A 21,253-nucleotide genomic window follows, 5' to 3' on the forward strand; every position below is an offset into this window, starting at 1 on the left:
GCTAAGACATTTTTGGTAGAACATTGGAATTGCTTTATTCTTCCTAACCCTCAATCCCATGCTTACTGTGTGCTTAGTTTTCCTTACAAGTGCAATGCTTGCTTTTCCCTCTCTTGGCCATACAGCTTTTGTCTGAGACTGAGCCTAACTTGGCTTTTCCATATGTCCGGTATCCTTTCCACACAACTTCTAGCTTGATGCTTTTCACATGGGGTCACAAACTCAAATGCCCTTGGAGGTCAACTGGGAGGATTCTGTTATTGATCTTTACTTCTGTAAAGAATTACAGCCTCTTGATTTTTCTGCAGACGGTCCTCTTACCCCATCTTTCGTTTTCTCACTTGTGATTGAGGCTCACCAACAAGAAACACTTGTCTTCAATCTTTACTTAAGAAAAACAACACTACTATTAAGAAGAGGAGAGGTAATTGACATTTGGCCTCAAAGACAGGGAGACCACCTGGGTGGTGCGATTGAAGCCAACTACAGAGTGCATTTTCCACTCTAACAGGAACGGCCTCTACTCAGCCCCAGCTGTTTGTTATCTTGTAGGAGTGTGGCACCGGTGATGGTCAGAGCTTCCAGCATTTTCCATGAAATCTCTCAATATATAAAAGTTGAAAAGAATTTAAAAATGTTAAATCACTAAGTCAACCATTACTACATGGTCCAAATGAAATGGAGCAATGGGTCAGATTTGGCTCATGGGTCACCAGTGTTCAACTTCTGCTGCAATCCAGTAGATGCACAATTAGACATCCTTTCATACTGTTTCAGTTCTGAACAAAAACAAGAGTACATTTAGAGATGTCTCAGTTCTAAAAATCTCTTGAATACCCTTTCAAAAAGAAAAGACCATGGGTTTGTCTTCCGAGTTTATAGCAAACCTCTGAAGGATTCTATAAGTTAAACGGGTTAGTTGTTTTTCACCCAGTATTGAAACGTAAGGGGTTTTGTGTGTTCTTCCTCTTGTTTTCCATTTGGCATGCACTACTTATGCTTTAAAAAAAAATTAAACTGACATGCAGTGAGAAAAAGTTACTGGAGCCTGAAAGTTGGTTAATATCAATTACATTCCCGTGTCTAATAACCCATGCCTGGGAAATGCAACTTGTTTGTTATAAATACCCAATGCCAAATCAAGAATAAACAGCTGCTTTGTTTTAGTCGGTATTTACAACATCACTTTAACTACTTTGACCCTATTCAAGGAGGTAATGAAGAGCTGGGTGCCGGTGATGTTGATAAACTGTGGCAATTTCTGCATTGTGTCCTTATGGCTGCCTCTGCTTCAGCCTCCATTATTTAAATTGCTAGTCATTACAGTCATGCCATTAACTGGAAATGCAGCGAGATGACACATAGGAACAGGGCCAGCAGGACACTGTCAGCCCTTCTTATTGAGTGCCACATTCTGGAATGGGGACCAATAGTTACAAAAAGGAAACACACGAACCAACTTCCTAAGGTTTGAATACTCATGAATTCTTTGCCATGCTGGTAGGGCAATTTTTGAGTTCCCGCTTGTACATATTTTTTGGACATTAGACACAAATCATAGATCATATTCCAAGCTTTAAAAGTCTAATGTTTTATTTTTAACTGAAATAGAAAATATCTAAGCATATCTCAGGCTGGTTTATTCTTCCCCATCAGGACCAGATGCAAAAGTAATATAGGAAGAGAGTGTTGTTCAGTGTGAGATATGGAATCAGATAAAGTAATTGCCCAGTCACTTGACTCAATTTATCAATGTCATTTTTAGAAAAGTGCATATTTTATTACTACAGAGCCCCCATAGGCCAAGGAGCGTGTCAGTCTTCATTGCTTGATTAAGACTCACAGTTAATGTAGCCCATGCATATTCAAGTAGCAAATGCTTTCTTTTGATCTAGTAGCATACACTCCATCCACCCTGATCTGTCTAGGGAACCTCTTACGAAAGCATGGCCTCTGGCCAGTTGTTCAAGACCTACAGGGAGAGAAGGATTGGAGGAGATCTTTGTTATTTGAGATTTTTTTTTTAGAAGACTTAGAATTCCTTTTTAGCAAGAGATAATCTATTGCAGCACAAGTCTTTCCTTGAAAAACTTTGTTCGTCATTTTTTCGGAGACTTTATATGTATTAAAATTAGAGAAATTGGGTCCTGTGTGCATATTTTGGAAAGAGAGAAAAGGTCTATTTACTTCTTTATTTCATGCCACCTTCCCTATAAGCTACACATACAAATCATAAATAAGTGGATGTTGTGCATATTAAATATATATCTGGAAGGTGAGAGGAAGAAGGGAAGACTTCTATTAATATTTGTTGAAATCTACTCTCTGTCCCGGGCTTGGCACTTTTGCTTTCTTTTTCACTTAGAATACTTCCAGATGGAAGTAATAGAAATCCCAGTTCAGCTAAATAAACAAAAATGTTAAATGCAGATTAAAAAATAAGGCCAGGCTAGAAATCAGCAACATTATCAAGAAGCAGGATTCTTTCTATCTTTTATTTCTGCCCTCTTTCAGGTGTCAGTTTTCTTTGCAGTCTTGTTGGCTGCAATGCTTCTAGACATCCTCAGATAGTAGTGTCTGAAGGTCAGAAATGGGAATGAATACTCATCCTTCCAGGTGTCTTTTGTTGTCTTAAGAGTGAAGACAACTTTCTCAGAAGCCCACTCTACCCCCATCCTCCCAACCCCCACCCCCTGCCAACAATTCTCCTTCCCATTTATTTAGCTAGAATTTCAAACCAAACCCTGAAACAGTTCCTTGCAAGGGGAATGAACTTACCTTCCTTGTCCTAGTCAAGTCAACCCCAGCCTCTTGTCCCTGGGTATGGGGTGTGGGCAGTCAATACCTGAACGAAATCACAGAGCCAAGTACTGTTAGAAGGAAGGGGAGGGAGAAATAACTGTTGGATAGGAACTCAACACTTCTCATTTAATTCTCCCAACAACTCTATACCAGAGATCCAGAATACCCAGAGGGATTGATCTTATCCATGATCATAGAACTAGAAAGTGGAGAGCTGGGATTTGAATCCAAATGATTCTGCCTCCAAACTGAATCTTGGAATAAACCAAATGACGGGGGAGATATCCAAAAACAGAGTGACTACATCACTGGAATACTCCAGGGAAAATGGCAATGGGTATATTTAGCTCACAAATCAGTAAATGTAATGTTTTGGGGTTATAAAAATAACATGGGCATTGAGGCAATTTAGAAAATATACAAGAATATAAGGAAGAAAATAAATATTCCCCATAATTCCACTATCTAGCCATAACCACAATTAACATTTTGGGGTATTTCTTCTTTGTCTTTCTACACACGTATACACCTACAAATCACTTATACATTCAAAAATATGTATTGATCATTTTCTATGTAGAATAATATACTAATCTATAAATATACATGCAGATATACATTGTAAACATATTAGAAACAAATTAGGCTGCATAGACTTTTATATCTTGCCGTTCCATTTAACTTTATATCATGTATATTTTTGTGCATTTTCCTATAAACTATAATTCTTCAGGAACATCATTTTTAATAACTGCATAGTGATCCATTTTATAGATAACAAAATGTATTAGACAAGCCCTTTGTTTGTTTCTCCCTGTTTCTCTTTATGGGAAGTAACACTGTAAATGAGCATTCATGCATGGCACATCTTTTATTATTTCATCAGGATACAGTCTTTGAAAGAATGGGTCAGGAAATGAACATTTTAAAGCTGTGAACATTCGAAGCATATTGCCAGGTTGCAGTCCAGATATGTTGAACAGTCTGCTTTCCCAAGAACAATGTGTGAGATTGCTTTTACTCTTTCTTGATGGCTCTTGGCTAGGAATTTTCTTTTCTTTTGGAGTAGTTTTGGAAGTTCCATATCAAGCCTTTGCATTCCACAGATGGCTTTTCATTGATATCCATTTGTCATTTTCTCAAAGAGATTGCTGAAAGTTCATTATGCTTCTTGTATTAATTGTACAAGGCAAAAATGGAACCCCATATATTATAAGATATTGAGGAAAACCATAACAAGTTGTACTGAAATGATATTTGACTTTGTCTCTCTACCAGAATTGAAATAAAAACCTCCATAAGTGCTAGTGCATTGTTAAAATGTTCAGATAAATTATTTGGTTCATAAATAAATAATTTTAACTTTTATGATAATGGGGAGGAGGAAAGGTGATATGAGACATTCTGAATATGCCAATAATTCATCCTCTTGCAGCCAAGATAAGCAACACCATGAATTAAATGACAAAACATTGGCTGACAGGCTGCACCATCTCATGACTGGGCCCTTGTTAGGGATGCATGTATCCATAAAACTTATAACAAAAAATTGGTGCTATCTACCCTAGGCAGTCCAAGAGGAGATGCTCTCAAAAGGGGCAATTGGTAATTGTTTTGTAGCACCATGTTGGTTACAAAGAGAAAGAACAGGGAAGGCAGGAGGCTTATATGCACAATTCCTTTTCCCATTGTCCTGGATAGAGCTGGAGAGATTGCATCGGGTCATGATAGGTTAGAAAGGCAGAGATGAATTTGAGGCAGCTGAGATTTGCAAATTTCCAAACAAGTCTGTTCATTTCAGCAGGAGTCTTTTGAGTGATTTTCACTGGCATGCCAAATGTTTTCAGTGACCTACACAAAACTGCAGGAGGAGACACAGTATTTTGAATATCTACCTCTTCCCTGGACTTCATCTCCTGCTCTGGGCTCCTTCCTCTGGTCCTCCCTAACCCAGTGAATGACCTCGTGCTTTGACATAATGCAGCCTGCCTTTTTACACCAAAATTCATTCATTCATTTACACATCACACATTTATTTGCTAAGTTCTGTGTACCTGGTACTATGCCAATCAAAAATGTTGATTCCCCATCCTGCTTATCTGGTCCATTTATCTGACTAAGGTAGTGTGCACTTAATGTTAGGTAGACAGGATCTCTGGCTCTTCTAGAGACAAGAGTGCCCTGTTTTGGTGCTGTCTTGAGCATTTGCTCCACCTGGGAAGGAGGATCAGGGTGGGCATTCCTTTTTTGTGTTGCCCCACCCTTAATCCTATCCCTAGCAATTGCTACACCTGGGAAAGGAGGGAATGTTTTATTAATCTGGGAATTCCCAAACCCAGGCATGATAGGATTTAGAAAGTGACTTTGAGAAAACTGAGAGTAATTATTATGCCATTAGCTTGAATCTGCATTGTGGTTCACCACCACTCCCCCAGGTGGGCTTTCTGAGAGGGAGCTCGTGTATGCAGATGGAATTTTGAGGACACCTGTTCATCATTTGATAACATCCCACACCTCCTGAGAGCCCGCCCCCAGACTGGGCCAATAAAAGGTAACAATCCGAAAAGTCAGAGTAAGAGAATGAGTTAGTGAGTTCGTCCGTAAGTTCGTCCATAAGTTGGTTTGTCTCTCTATTCACGGAGACTGACCTGTTTTTTTTTTACGATGAAGAGCTGCTCGTGTGAAATTGCTGTTTGCTGAGGTTACTCCGTCACATTGGCTCTGCTGGTGATTTTTCCAAGCAGGGAGTCAGAGAACCAGAATAACAGTCTGGATTTGACACAGTTGTGTGTTTGGTCATTCTTCAGGCAAGAACACACCAAGAACCGAGGAAGACTGCCACCCAGGCAATGCTATAATAGAATTCCCAAATATTAAGTGGGCATACAGCTTCCTAGAACAAAGACTGCATTTCCTACTTGTGTTGCAGGTGGGTATGGTCATTTGACTAAGTTCTGGCTAAACAGGTTGTGCAGTAAAAGATTAACTCGGATGGCTTAGGGTGTTCAAATTCTGCACATTCCAAAGAAAAGGCTCTTTACCAGATCCTGGGAGATAAACTCTGAGCTCTTGAAATATCCCACCTAATAAGACCTTGGGCCTTGCCAGATAGTTTATACTAGTTTATGCTGAAATATGATTTATGGTGAATGCTGTTTTTGTTCACCTGAAGCCCTGGGCTATGCTGTATCAGTTTAACCTCTTGGGAGCCTGGAGACTGGGTAATTAAGGTCAGTCATGCAGGCACTTCATGTCTATGTGACTGACTTCCAATAAAAATTGTGTACACGGCGGCTCAGGTGAGCTTCTTAGGTTGGCAATACTTTCGACATGTTGTCATACAAAGTTTCTGGGGCAATTAAGAAGCATTTTTGTGACTTTGGTGGTAGAGGACAACTGTAAGCTTGTGCTTGGTTTCTTCGGGATTCTTGCCTATGTTCGTTTTTCCTTTGCTGATTTTAATACGTATCTTATCTCTGTAATAGACCATAACCATGAGCATATAGCTTTTTAGGGTTCTGGAGGCTTTTTAGCGAATCATTGAAACTAAAGGTCACCTTGGGGATTCTTGATTCATAGATGTAATAAGAAGCTTTATGAGCAACTTTCCGGGCATGTTCTTGTAGCAGGTGCACCAAGCCACGTTCTCTAGCCCCACCTAATTCCAGTGCAGCTGTGGCAAACACTTCCAGGTGCTGCCAGGGTCCTCAAGTTCTGCTGTGCTGTCTTTCTACTATTCTGGTTTAGGCCTTACTCTAAACCTGAAGAAGGCCTCCCCACCTATGCACAGGCATGGTCAGGGAAGTAATATCTCTGGTGCAACTCTCAACCAATGGGTTCAGGAATTGGTAGATTGCCTCAGCCTTCCATCAAATATTAATAGATGGATAGTTTTGAGGTGCCTTCTATACAGTTGCTTATATATTCCCCAAGGAGTTGATAACATATGTTTTCTTGGCTGTTCCCCCTTTCCTTCCAGTTCTTCCTTTGCTCTCTCTCTCATTCCAGGTTTCTGAGATCACCCTCGAAATAAGCTATCTGAACCTGTGCCCGTGGTCCTTGTCTCAGGCTCTGCTTTTGGAGGTACCCAAAGTAGGAAAATCCTTAAAGGGGCAGGATATCAGAGCTTCCTCCCTTTTGCTGATGGGGATGCAGATATAAGGGCTCATTAGTTACTTTTGGCTATGTTAAGGAAGGTGAATGCCAAGGCCTGAATATTTCTCCCAAAGTTCATGTGTGGGAAATTAAATTCCCAATGCAATGATGAGAAGTGGGACCTTGGAGAGGTGATTAGGTCATGAGGGCTTTGCCTCATGAATGGATTTATGTCAATATTACAGGAATGGGTTCATTATCAAGAGGAGGTTGTTATAAAAGTGAGTTTGGTTCCCCCTTGCTCTCTTGTATGCTTTCTCTCACCATGTAATGCTTTCCACCATGTATGGCACAGCAAGAAGACCATCACGAGATGTGGCCCCTCGACCTTGGGCTTCCCTGTCTCCAGAACTGTGAGCCAACAAATCACTATTCTTTATAAATTACCCAGTCTCAGGTATTCTGTTATAGCAGCACCAAACAGACTAAGACAGTTATCCTTTAGGAATGGAGAAGTGGTGAGTTAGAAGGCATCTGGATGTCTGTAATAAGTTTGTAGAACTGCCATGCTAGCTCTGGACTGCTGAACTCTAAAATCATTAAATGAGAGAATAAAAGCTTGTGTGGTTAAGTCACTGTTAATTTTTTGGGGGGTGGTGGGTAGAAGGTGACTCACATGTAACTTAACCTAATTCTGACGAACGTAGCAACTAATGGCTACATAGAGATTTTGGCTTATTGTCAGGCTGAAATTAAATTGTCCCTGACCTTTATCATCACAATCATGAAGGATTGATTGCATGAGAGACAAGCATATTAGGTTTGGCGAAGGGCAGTAGACTGGGAATCGAGCAACTTGGGCTCTGGGTTTTCCCCTAAGGGGCTGTGTGTGTGTCTTAAGTTCTTTTGGATTGGACCCTTTGATCTCAGGGTTTCTCTTGATTTTTACACACCATAATTTTGTGAATTTACAGAATTCAAAAATTCACTGGTAAAGACAGAACACTTGGCTCATTATGAAATGTAAATGTGAGGGCACCATCTATATTTACATTTGAGCTTTCCTTGCTTAATAGAATGATGAGCACCTCTTAGCCTCTGTGTGTGAGTTTAACTAACTCATGAGATAGAAGGACCTTGAGGCATTATTGAAGTTGATCACATCACCCACTGTGAAGACTCAAACTTTCCTTGAACGTTGGAGATGTTTACAAAACTCTGTTCACCTGACAGTGATTCTTCAGGCTGATAGGAACCTTCATATGTTCGTTTCCTTTGCCTGGGTGATACCCAATCAGTCTATATAACAAGACAGGCCAAAGGACAGGGAATTATGCCCTAGGACAGTCTTTGCTCTGTCATTTGGTTTGCATGCAGAAACTACAATTTATGATGTGCTCAGGAATGATACAAGTTGGCAATATAATGAGCCTGGGATTGTTGGATGGCCCACATACACACCGTGACCTTTGCTGGATGGAAAGTGCAGACTTGGGCACGTGCATATCAGTTATGGATAAAGACCTTGCCTTGGGAAGTCAAAGGTCATGAATTTTTGTCTCTAGGCAGCATATATGTAGTTGCCTGGCAACTGTGAGAGCAGTTTTAGTCTTTGCTATATGATCCTGTAAAGGATTTCATCCATCTTGAAAAACTAACAGTGTAATTTAAATTTTTGAAGCAGAGTGTGGGTGTTCTCAAGTGGCAGAGCCTTATCTCATATCTAGTTGCAGACTCCAACTGCATAAACTTGATGTTGCTGAAATTTCCCTACATTAAGGATGCTGTAAACAAAAGGCTAGAACTCTGAAGTGAGGTTGAAAGACAAATCCTTCAGGGGAATATATTAGGCACCAAGTAACAGAAAAACCAGTGAATAGTGTCCTAAAACACAAGGATATTTACTGTTTTCTATACAAGAAGACTCCAGACAAGTAGTCTCAGGGTTGATTTAGCTACTTAACAAGTATTCACACCTCTCTCTGCTTCCATTCCACCATTGGTGGTGTGTTGGTCTTCATCCTCAGACTTGTTACCTCATGCTTATAAAAGGGCTGCTAGGGCTTTCAACACCAGTGTCCCAGATTAGCATCAACACAGGATAGGAGGGAAGGGGGCAAAAAGGGCCTTTTAGTGGTGAGCATCTCTCACCATCTCTCTTGTACTCTTCAGGAAAGAAAATCTTTACTTAAAATCTCTTAGCAGATTTATTTTTGTTTTTATTTGTTTAGAACTTGGTCACCTGTGCATTCCCTTCCAGGCTAGTCAATGGCAAAGGAGAATTGCTGAAGCTAATTGGCAATAGCTGAAGCTAATCAAGTTTCAGCTTGTTGTGCTATGGAGAGGGCCTATCTTCCCTGAGCACATTACCACCTTCCATGCACCTGAGAAAGATCAGGATGTGTTAGCAAGGGTGGAGAGCAGATGGCTGCTAGGAAAACATCTCACAGTGCTTCTACAACACCTTCCACATTATCACTCATGTGTGGAGGCCAGAGAGTACAAACTCACCCTCAAAATGTTTTTAAAACATTGAAATTAGAAGTTAGAAATAGAAACATTTTGCATTAAAAATAGCATTTTTTTTTTTTTTTTTGCCTCTCTTGAAGGAATTCCTTGATATGGCAACATTTGAGCTGCATGAACAAAGGGAAGTATTCAGCTCAAGAGATTGCCCTCTTTAGGCTGGGGATGTGTTTTGGTTCACCACACTCTTTGCCTCTCCCTTTATCATCCACTTGGCCCTCTTTACTCATTTATGTTACTTTCCCGGCCCTCACAGACATCTGAGTTTGGTTTAGATGCCTTTTTAGTTATATGACGATGTTATGAAACAAGAATTTACAATTGGACGGCCCCTTATGCTCCAATACACCCCTTCCCCTATTCTCTTCCATCTTCCCCATGTTTGGGATTCTTCTGCTTTTCTGATATACATACATACATACATATATATATATATATATATATATATATGACTGTGGAAGGGAGTGTAGTGCAATGATCAAGAGTGGTGGTTTGAGCCCTGGCACTATATCACTTATGAACTTGTGGCCTTGTAGTCACATCTGTAAAATCGGATAATCATGGAACCTACCCCATGAAGTTGATCTGAGGATTAGTGCATAGTTCATGTAAAACTAATATCGACGAAGATGATGATGAAGAAAAAAATGATGATGTCTCTATGAGACTGTGTTAATTACACCACTTAGTGCTTTGAAGTGCCATTTTGGAATACAAAGCACGGGATCTTCAGTGAGTAGAGCTGATGGATAGCAACTGCCATCCTGTGGAGCTAGAAGGAGGGTCCTTTGACTGCACTGAAGGGGCAGTAACTACCTGGAATAATGCTTTCTATTCCTTTTGAGATAGATCAGAACTACCTAATTCAAGCCTCTAGATAACTACCACAGCTCCCAGAAATTCAGTTCTGCACTCAAAATTTGCTCATTTCTATTCAGACTGGGACACATTCTGCATTTATGCTGTCAAAAAGCAGTGGCTATTTTAGTTTATGCCTGGGGACGTGGGAAACAATTCTTGATGTCTCTAGTGACCTTGGTGAGTCATAATTTCCCTACCCAAAAGTCTTTTTTTTTCCATTATTATTTTTTGGTCGAGGTTCCATGAGAGTCATCTATCTATAACTAAATCTGGAGAGAACTGGAGGGTCACCATATGAATGAGTTCAGATTAGAAGAGTTGTTTGGGGGAGGCAAAAGGATATTTTGAGGTTGGGTAGTTGCTTTATTTCATTCTCCAGACTGGTCAAGTAGATCCTAGTAAATCAGGAATCTCTAAGGGAATCTTAGGGAACTCATTATAACCCCATTTTAATATAATTAAATTAAAAGTCATTTGGTTGGGATAAGAAGCACTGTGGGCAAAAATGTGGGGGATATAGGCTCATGCACCTTGTTAAGGATATAAATAAAATAGTAAACTTTGAAATGGGCAATTGGAAATATCAACCATAGTTGCAGAGTTTTGACCCAGAAATTGTTTGAAATGTCTAGCAACATACTTCATAGATACACTTGACCAAGTATATAAAAAGTCCAATATAGTATTATATGTCTATACATTGAAATTACTCTGCAGCCATTAATAAGCATGGTGTAGATCTCTATGTATTGACAAGAAAAGATGTCAAGCATGTGGCAGAACAGTATGTATTATAAAAATGTGTAAAAATGTATGTCTATATGCTAAAACAGAGATACATGCTCTAATATCAGCTCCCTTGGCGAATGAAATTGTGAGGATATGAGGGTAGGGGGATCAGAGGAAGAAGAGGTGAAATTCAATCTTTATATACTTTCATACATGTTTTGTAATAACATGTACTCTATCAGTAGTATTTTATGTTGGAGAGTTTGGAATGGAAACCTAGGGAGTTGTAACACCCCTTCTGAGGGACAGTGTCATGTGGAGGTTAAGAACACAGGTTCTAGGGCTATGTTGCCTGACTTGAATCCTGGCTGCATCATTGGTAAGCTGTATGTTCAAGCAAGTCCACGGACTTTTCTAGGCCTTTGTTGTTCTATCTATAAAAGAGGGTAATAATGATACTTTCCCTGTATGGTTGTTGTGAAGATTAAACAAATTGCTACATGTATAGCATCTTGAAAAATGTCAACTATTGTTATTTCTAGTGCAAGCTTATAGTGAAAATGCAGAAATAACTGAAATGAATTAAAAATTTACCTTGAGCATCTGGAGTCTAGGGTTAGGAATTTATGAAATGCAATGATATGCCTTTGATATGAAATAACATGTGTATTTTTAAAAATTGAAGCTTTGAAAGGAAACAAGTGACTGAATAGATAAGGACAGGACACACAGAGGCCCTAACCTGTAACTGAGGTGCAATGTCAACAGCCTGTACTAAACATAGATCACAACAGGAACATAAAACAAACCGGCTGAAACTGGCAGATCCAGAGACTCAAAGGAGGAAAAAAAAAGGGAAGGTGTTCAATAGCCTCCTAAATGTTTCATAAATTCCAATCATCTCACTCTTCTTCCCAGCTAGTCTGCTAATTCTTCACCTTATCTGTTCTCTGCCGACAACAAGTCCTGTATTGGATCCAGATTTTATCTCTTTATGGGGCAGCTGATTCAACAATAATGTATAGTTCATTGAAGAGCTGGAACATTCTGCGGAATAGTGAAACAGTCACTTGAAAATGGGAAGACATGGTCAGGGATGAATGTTATCAACAGAAGCTACTATAAATGAATAGCAGGGACGAGGCAAAAACAAACAAAAACATTTGGTAGGCAGTGCTTAGAAACCAGGATAACATGACCTCCGATCCTAAGACCTAATTGAGCTGAGGAACTGAGTGCCATGGATTCATCATCTGCTGTTGCTTAGATGAAAAGCCAGCCAGGCTATAAGAACAGTGACTGATTGACATTGGCAGTCTTCCATCTGGAGCTTATTCTGTCCCCATACCTCTGTGACAGTGGTGTGTCTTTCAGAGCAGGTTCATGTAATTCTGAAGGCCAAGCATCAAGCAAGAAGCCAGAGTCCCAGGCATTAGTCACCCACCTGGGCCACAGGGCAATTCAAGGGCATTGCCTTTGCTTGCAGCTGGAGGAGATGAGATGGCCCATAATGCAGTTCCTAACGAGGAGTATACACAGATGACAGCTAAACTCCAGCAGCAAGCTACTGTTAGGAAACAGTAACTAACTCCAGCTTTAGGGAGTTTCCCTCTGTACTTCTTCCTCCAGAAAGGTGCTGGCTTTCATTTCTTGGCCACAGATATGTCTCTCGATTGACTGCCATCAGTGTAGCTCATTAGGGTGTCAGGTGGCAGCCTGTTCAGCGATTGTAAGGTACAGTAAGTCCTCACTTAACATATTTGATAGGTTCTTAGAAACTATGACTTTAAGTCAAACTGACATATAACTGGTTTGACCATTTGGTATATCATTTGATACCATTGACCAGTTGATAAACAAGAGTTAAGTTCCTACAGCGTATTTGTGGTCGCAAAATCATCATCAAACTTCTAAATAAAAACCCCAACACTTCTGATATTAAACATTGAAATAAACGTGAGCTACACATACATTTAAGAAAGATTAATAAAAACAAGTAAGATAATTATTTACCTGCTTATTCCAGCTCAGGGTCTCAGGTGCCTGGAGCCTGTCCTAGCAGCTCAAGGCACAAGGCAGAAATCCACCCATTGCAGGATGCACTTACACACACACACACACACGACTGGGGCCATTGAGACATGTCAGTTAGCCTCTTGTGCATAGCTTTGGGATACGGGAGGACACCGGAGTACTGAGAGAAAACCCACACGGATGTGGATGAAGATGCAAACACTGCACAGACAAAGGCCCTGCCTGGGAATTGACTTTTTTCCTCATCCATGTTTCAAGCAAACAATGTTGAATGAAACAGCATTATTCGAGGACCTGTTGTGCAGAGCTGCTTGGTTGGGTCGTTCCATACCCTCGAGGCGCTGAAGGCTGGGGTCCATGTCTCAAAGACAATCATTAGTTGTTTCCTTTGAAGCAGATTTTGGGGACTTGAAGGTCCCTTGAAACATCGAAGGTCTCTGTTTCTTCATACTTGAAAGAGGATGTGTGGCTGTTTACAAATGATAATATTACTTGGGGTAATTTGAGAAAAGGATAAACTATCATGCAGACTCACCTGAAGCACAAGAACATGTGTAAACAGGCATCCAAAATTAACTGATTTCCTTCAGTATATGAGTATTCAATTTGACTCAGTGCTTTCTGGCAAAAAAAAAAAAAAGTCACATTGAATTAAATGGTTTTCATTATCTGACAGAAGCAAAGCATCCATTCTTTGTGGAATTAAATTCACGTGTGAATTAATTTAGTTAGCTGTGGCCAATGGGACATTGTGTAAAATGTTGGACAGTATTTTCAAATTAAGTTTCATTCATAAAAGTTACTGTAACACTGTTCAAATGAATGATTTTTTAATGGACTCTGTTTATTAGCTAACAGGATAACAATAAATTGTAACTTAGGGAAGTGCTTAGTTGGGGAAGGAAACAAGCTAGTTTTTTAGGGCCAGAAGTTGGAGAGTCTAGAGGAATAAACAATTATGGACCAGCAGTTTCCAGAGTTTCTCTTTACTGGACTCAGAGGGAGGATACAACTTGGAGGAACAGAGTTGTGCGGTAATTAAGAAAGTGAATTCTGGAGCCAGACTGCCTGGATTCCAATCCTGGCTGCATCATTTATGACCTACATTTCCTTGAGCAAATCCATCCTCTTATCTGGGCATGGTTTGTTTACCTGCAAAATGGGCATAATAATAGTACCCACCATGTAAGGCTGTTGGGTTATGTGCTTTCTGTAGATCTACCCCATCTTTCCTTCTTAGGAAGTATGTGTGTGTGTGTGGGGGGGAGATGAGTGAGAATGTTGCTATTTTAAGAATAATCTTAAATACACTTCACATGTGTATATATTAATCATTGGTAACTGTCATATTTGGAAACTGTCCACATTTTACTGGAGTATGTAAAATATGGAGTTATTGTTGCAGCACTGTAGAATTGAGTAAAGCAGTCTGTTATGTCATCCGTGGAGATTTGTGCTTATATAATCATAGACCTATAGCACTGTAAAAATCATAGCTCACGTTTATGGAGCACTTACTATATGCCAGGAAGTGTTCTAAGTGGTCTATGAGGATTATCTCATTGAATTTTTTCAACAACCTTATAATGCAGGTATTATTTTATCTTTTTTTCCTGTGATATTAAAGAATCTCCTAGGTCTCAGAGCTGCCCTCTGTTGGAGGTGATTCTTGAACTCCAGTTTGATTCCAGATGCCAGCTCTCAGCTACTCCAGTTGTGAGGTTTATAAGGTTCTATGACCCAGAGCTCCTTCACCAACTGCCTGAGCTTTTCAGACAGTCGTCTTAGGTCTTGTTCACATTTCTTGGCATAGAACAGTCTTGTGTCGTGAGAAAAACTTTTCCTTGCAGGTGAAATATATTTAGCTGGATTTATTTTGCATTTTTAGTGATGCTTGACTCTTCCTCTGTCTCTGAGTTTAATCTGTCACTGGAGTGCAGTGAACCTTTCATAACAGCTTCTTTCCCCTCTCCCCCAATCCTCCACCCCTCCATGCTTTCCAAGCTTAATGTTCCAATGGCCTGGATATTCTGAAGGAGACTTAACCTATATGTTATATAAATTATGGCCTTTGTGTTTTTTAGTGTACAGAAAAGTTACAGTCCTTGGCTGTATCCAATCTGTGATATTTTTTCCTACCAAAGGTATTCACTTCCTTTCTTTCCTGTATTTACCATGTGGCTCATTGGAAACCACGGAGAACTAAGATGTGGCAGTGGTTCTGGAAAACAAAGACTATTTCCACCGCCAGCTTTCACTGTGGACAGACTTGAGTAACATGTGGATGCCATTTAGAGGGAAAAAATTCTTACAAACCCCCAATGTTGTCTTAATTTTTTTGTTACTGCATTACTGAAACACATGAATATATAAAACTAGGTAAAAACTTGTGTGTGTATAGTTCTTAGACAAATTGAAACCAGTATACATTTGCAGATTAAATGCAATCAAAATGACAAAGCTAAATTCAAATTAGCAACAGTAAATTAACACAATGGACGATGTTGTTTTATTTAAAGAGAATCATCTCTGGAAATACCGGTATGGGATATCTGTTATGTCAAAGGCCTGTGTTAGCTTTGCCTGTGTGATGACTTCATTCCCCTAACACTTTCAGCTGCTACTGCTGGGACAATTCGTTTGTACCCCGTCCCTCATGAAGTCATGAGGCACAAATGCATTATTTAAGTAGCAAGTCTGTCTCTTTTATCTTTAGCTTGTGACAATTAAAATAGCACTACTGATACCACCACATTTATAAACACAAATGCAAAGCCAGGTGCAGAAATTTTGTGCTGGTATCCATATTTTAGGTGTGATAGAGCTGATCCCAGAATACATCTGCAACATTTTAAATGAGTATTACCTAAATAAAAACAAAAATTAAAAATTCTCACCAAGAATATTCAGAGTCCTACTAACATGCCCAAGACCCCAGTTTGAGAAGGAAGAGGATCAGCAGTCCCTACTCTGTGGACAGGACTGCTGTTCGCTTTGCTGGGAATGCTCTTCCCATGGAGTGCTGCGTGGCTCACTCCTCCTCTTCATTTAGGTCATGGTTCAGTGCAATTGCCATGGGAAGGCCTCCCCTGACCACCCTGTCTAGGGTCGGATTCTCATCACTTGGCCCCTTTCTCTGGCCTGTGTTATTTTTTTCAGAGCACTCGTTACCACCTGGCATTTTTGCTTGTTTGCTTTTGTTTGTGTCTGCCATTGGAATGTAAACTCTATTGAGAGTAGATTCAGGTTTACTTACACCTCACATGGTAGGTGATAAAGATCTGTTCAATCAATGAATCAATGGTCTTGCTCTCCAGCTTCCTTTTGGCTGCATCCCCAATCTCAATATCCACCTGGGTAGGACTCATTTTAAAAACCACCCCCACTTAAGCCTATATTCCCTCTGTCCCTCATTGGAACACCTCGAATCCTCATTGGGACCCCTCTTATGTTGCTCATAGGTTTTTACCTCCTGATACTTTTCCTTCATTTTTATCTCTTCTACTAGATCCTGAGCTCCTTGAGGATAGCGTCTGCATTTGATTAACCTCTATAATTCCCCCAGTGTCTGGCATGGATGTAGAAATGTAGTTATAAATGGGAATCACCCTGAATCTGTGGAGTACTTGGTTCTAAATATCACTTGCTTCTGTTCCACAGTATCTTGCACAGTGTCCAGCATGTGGTAGGAGCTTGATGAGTGTCAGTGGACAGCGGATGGTCTAAAATACAGTAAGCATTGGGGACTGAAGTCTCTATGGCTAACGTGATGCTAATACTATTGTACAATACATAGAGGAAATTCAATTTAGTACAACTGAGTTTTGCTCATCTCTGTTACGTGCAAGACGCTAGTTAAGCATTATGGTGGCTACAATGAGCAATGAGTTGTCTGTGAGTTCACAGTCTGGTGGAGAGGACAGATAGAGGCAGATTAAGACAGACACAGGGATAATGTTTGTTTGTTAATTCATCTATTCACTCTTTTTTCAGGTATGGAGTGTTATGTGTTTGCTACTAGATTTGGGAAAAACTCAGCACAGGCCTTGCCTATAGCCTAGTCCTAGTTAGAAGAGAGAGACACAAATAATAACTAATGAGAACTGTGGTTAGTGCAACAAAGGAAAGGAATGCAGAGGTATGAGGACGCATGTGTAATATGCTTTACCGAATCTGAGGCAGGGAAGGTTCTCTTTGCAGTGAGACATTGAACTGAAACTGCAAGGATGAGTGGGCCTTTGCCAGGGGCAGCAGCAGAGGAGTAGCATGTGCAAGGGGCTCTGATGTGTAAGACAGTAATAGAGGGACCTCAAAGTGCCCTAGGAGTATGGGGTGCAAAGGAGTAATTCTGAGCATAGGTCTGGAAAACTTCATGGAGAAGCGGAATTTTGACTGGGTACCTGGAAGAGGAGGAGATAGCGGTCCAGACTAGGAGACCAGCCTCCTCACAGGCACAGGGATGGCAATGTGTGCATCTGGTTTGGAAACTGCAGGGAGGGGAATGGCCAAGTTGCAGGGTTTATAAAGAACCTCTCCAGTAGAATAATCATAGTGATGAAATACAGAAATATCTGAGGACCATGAGTCACAAATTCAAAACATTTGCTGGTCAAAAATGAAAGCTTTTATATGTTTATAAGGTTAATAGCGTATAAGGAATCAGCTAAGATAATTCTTAGCCGATGCTACTATTAACATTTCCATCAATTAAAGATCTTTATCGTTAGCACTGTATGTCAGCCTTTTAAAGCAATTTATCACATGGAATCACAGATACCTTTTTTAAGGAAAAAAATGAGATAATTTGTTAGAAAAACATTACAAATTATATTGAGTTGACATCACTCAATTACAGCTGCATTACTGAATTACACCTGTTCAGCCCAGAGCCGGGGAATTTATTAGCACAGCCTCCATTAGAGCTAATGGGAAACGCGGCTCCAAAGCTCTCCGAATCCATTGCATATTCTGTAAGAAGTGTTTTTCCTGTCGGGACTGTACTCGGAGCTTGACAAGGCGAGCTGTGAGGACTTTATTTCTTACGGGGTTTGGGAAAATCACACCAGCACTGTTGATTCACGCAGGCTGTGACAGCAGGGACTAGCTAGGCTGTGAGAGCCTGTTCAGACAGGCCTTTCCCAGTCTCCGGATAGACGACCCTCTGCTCAGCCAGAGAGACACAGAGGAGCTGCTTCCTTCCCGGTGCTTGCTTACCTGCATTTTAGTTTTCATTACCCAGCCATTATGTTCACCGCCCACAGCCACCTCCGCTTATTGATTTGGGACCTGTGCCAGTTTCTAATTGTTTCCTTCAGATTGGGTTTGCTCCAGATTGCTGACAATTGTCTAGTAATTTCTCTCTTCCATATCTTGCCCTTCCTTGCCTTCCCATACTAATTTCTTGAGTAGACAGAAAAGCCATGGATTTGACCCATTGACTTGTATCAAGGTCACATGAGTTTTGGTGACGTTAAAAAATTTAACTTGGAACTTTAGAGCACAATAAAAAAAAAAAAATCCAAGAAGCATTGAAGACTTCCCTCACCCTCTTTTTCCTTCCAGGATCTATTTTTTTTGTGTGAATATATTATGGGTATCATTTTTGTTATTTGACTGAGAACTTCTCAAGAGGCATGGCAGGTTGAAGAATTCCATGTGTCACCTTATATTTGAGACCTCTTAAGTACTTATTTTCCAACAGCTACTCACTTTTCAGGCTGGATTGGAAGGAGAATCAGTGGGTGGGAAGAGGGAGGATCTGCTTCTTCTGGTCCTCTTTCCCTGGCTTCAGTATTGTTATCTTGGTGAAAAAAACTATTTCAAAGTTTCACATTTTTCTTTTAATGTTTATCAAAATACCATAGCAGTTATATCATAAATCAATAGAAAACTTCAGAAGTTCCTTTCTTTCTTTCTTTTTTTTTTTTTTACTTTGGAACCTATAGCTGGTATCTGGGTGAATATTTTTAGGATAGAAGAAAATGATAACAGTTATCTTAATTTTTAAAAAATAATAGATTAACATCTGAAAGAATTATCAGTCTCTCAGTAGCTGGAGGAATCTTGGAACCTTGTTATAAACAGTGTTCATTCTAAGCATGGATCTAACAAATACTGTAGTGCAGCGCTACTCAAAGAGCTGGCCTTACCTTGGTGACAGTGTGGGACAAAATAAGCATAGAAATTAAGAGTAAGGATTTAGAAACTCACGTGCAATTTAACAGAGTAAATTTGTCTGCTGAATCTAATAACAAAAAACTTGGACTTTCAGTGATTCATTTTCTTTGCAATTCATAAAAGTATTTATCTGCGGCAGTTGGAGATATGGGGCAGGAGAAAAACCCTGATCCTTTGCCTTGATTCATTTTTGTAACACTGGTGTGTTTAGGTTAAAAACACAAGCCCCTAGCATTGGTTTTTCATAGCCCTGGGTGTGAGTCGCAGATAGGCTATTTATTGGCTGTTGACTTGGGCCATTTACCAGGTCTCTCTAAACATCAAACCTCTTTATCCTGGAAATGTATGGAAGGTGGCACTGTGCTTTGCAGGGTTGTTGCTAGGAGTAATTGCGATGTTGGTAAAGCTGCAGGGTCACTGCATCAGGGTTCAGCCAATTTTGGCAGCTCTGGAAAGAACTTGAGTGCTTGGTGCCTAAGATAACTTAATAAATGTTGTTTACCATGATTTATTATTAAGTAGACTTTGTATATGCCTTATATCCTATCTGAGGGATATTAGGAAACAAAATACAATGATATTCTCATTTAGATCATACATTTATAAAGCTCTTTCAGGACACGAACTTGAAGGAAAACATTATATTAGGGCTCCAGTAAAAGTCTTTTCTCAAAGATTATCTCCTTACTGGTTTTCTGAATCTTGTATCTTCTGGTGGAGTATTGACATTACTAGAACATGTGTATAGAGAGGATCTCTGTGGAGCAGATTTGCATTCCTACTCATCATTAGATGCAGTGTAACTTTTGCCCTGCTTCATGAATTTTGACTCTACTTTGGAAAAATGGTCACACATAAATTCTTGATAGATTTTTCTTAAATTAGCCTCCAGAACTTTGTACAGAAGGGCTTCAGACTCTCGCCACCTCTTTGCATGTGTTATATTTCTTTTTTGATGTAAAATTTGCAAATTTATTATTCATGCAACAAACATCAATCAGAAACATTTTGAGGGCTTGTCATTTGCCAACTCAGTGGTGGCTGCTGTAGCTTCTAGAAGAATGGAGGCATTTTAGCCGGTGAGATATTGTAAGCCAAAAATAATCCACGAATAATAAGAGATAGAGGTAAGGTACCTCTGGAGCCAAAGCAGGGGATGTCTTGTAGGTTTTTAGAAAATCTCATTCTTGTCAGCAGTTTTTATTACCATAACTTCCTTTCCATGTTCTTCATAGATTTTTATATGCATATTTTTTCACATTTTAATCTTTAAAATTGGGATATATCTCAGAATTGATGATGATATAATCACTCCAGGTAGGTAGCAGTTGGAACATAACTGTTGTGGTCTGTGCATGTGTGAACATCAAAATTCACAGAATGGATGTCAGAGCTTGGAAGAAAATCCCAGGAACAGTACTGGAGCACTCTTAGAAGAAGTGCCTGTGCTCTTGATGACACAGAGGATGGCAATGTGCAGGCCAGAGTGATCTGCCCAATTTCTCACAGCTGGAAGTGGAAGAGCTGGTCAAACCAATGTCTGACTCCAAGGTTGTGCCTTAAAAAAATGAATTCTGGAAAATATCAAATATATTCTAAAACTAGAACTAATAGCATAATGAACACCATGTATGCATCATCCACCTTCAGTAATTATTATTATCATTATTTTGTCATTCTTATTTCATCTTTCCCCATTTTCTTTTTTCTTTGTTTTTTTGCTTGAGTATTTTAAAGCACACCCGGAGTATCACACCTTGTCACCTAAAAATTCTTCAGCATGTATCTCCAACTGTTAAGGACATTCTCCTCTTTACTTACAGATCATGCCATCATCACACTTAATGAAATTAAAAATAATTCATTAATACCTTCTCATATCCAGTCCATATTCCACATTACCCTAAGTGTCCTTTTGTTGTTGGTTTTGTTCAAGCTGGGATTCAAATGAGAGTTATACATTGAGTTATGTTGTTTAAGTCTCTTTTATTTTGTAATAGTCCTCTTATTCCCTTCCCTCCAATGTCCT

At 39.7% G+C, this 21,253-nt stretch overlaps 1 long non-coding RNA gene across 1 annotated transcript in view; it reads left to right on the forward strand.

The window, feature by feature from the left end:
- Positions 1–5,663: 5,663 nt before the first annotated feature.
- Positions 5,664–21,253, forward strand: part of LOC123623642 — a 90,633-nt gene continuing 75,043 nt past the window's right edge. The window contains exon 1 of the long non-coding RNA XR_006729952.1: positions 5,664–5,731. This is a non-coding gene — a long non-coding RNA (uncharacterized LOC123623642). The remainder of the gene's footprint in view (positions 5,732–21,253) is intronic.

This window comes from Lemur catta, chromosome 18 (genome assembly GCF_020740605.2).
Source record: "Lemur catta isolate mLemCat1 chromosome 18, mLemCat1.pri, whole genome shotgun sequence".
NCBI lineage: Eukaryota > Metazoa > Chordata > Mammalia > Primates > Lemuridae > Lemur > Lemur catta.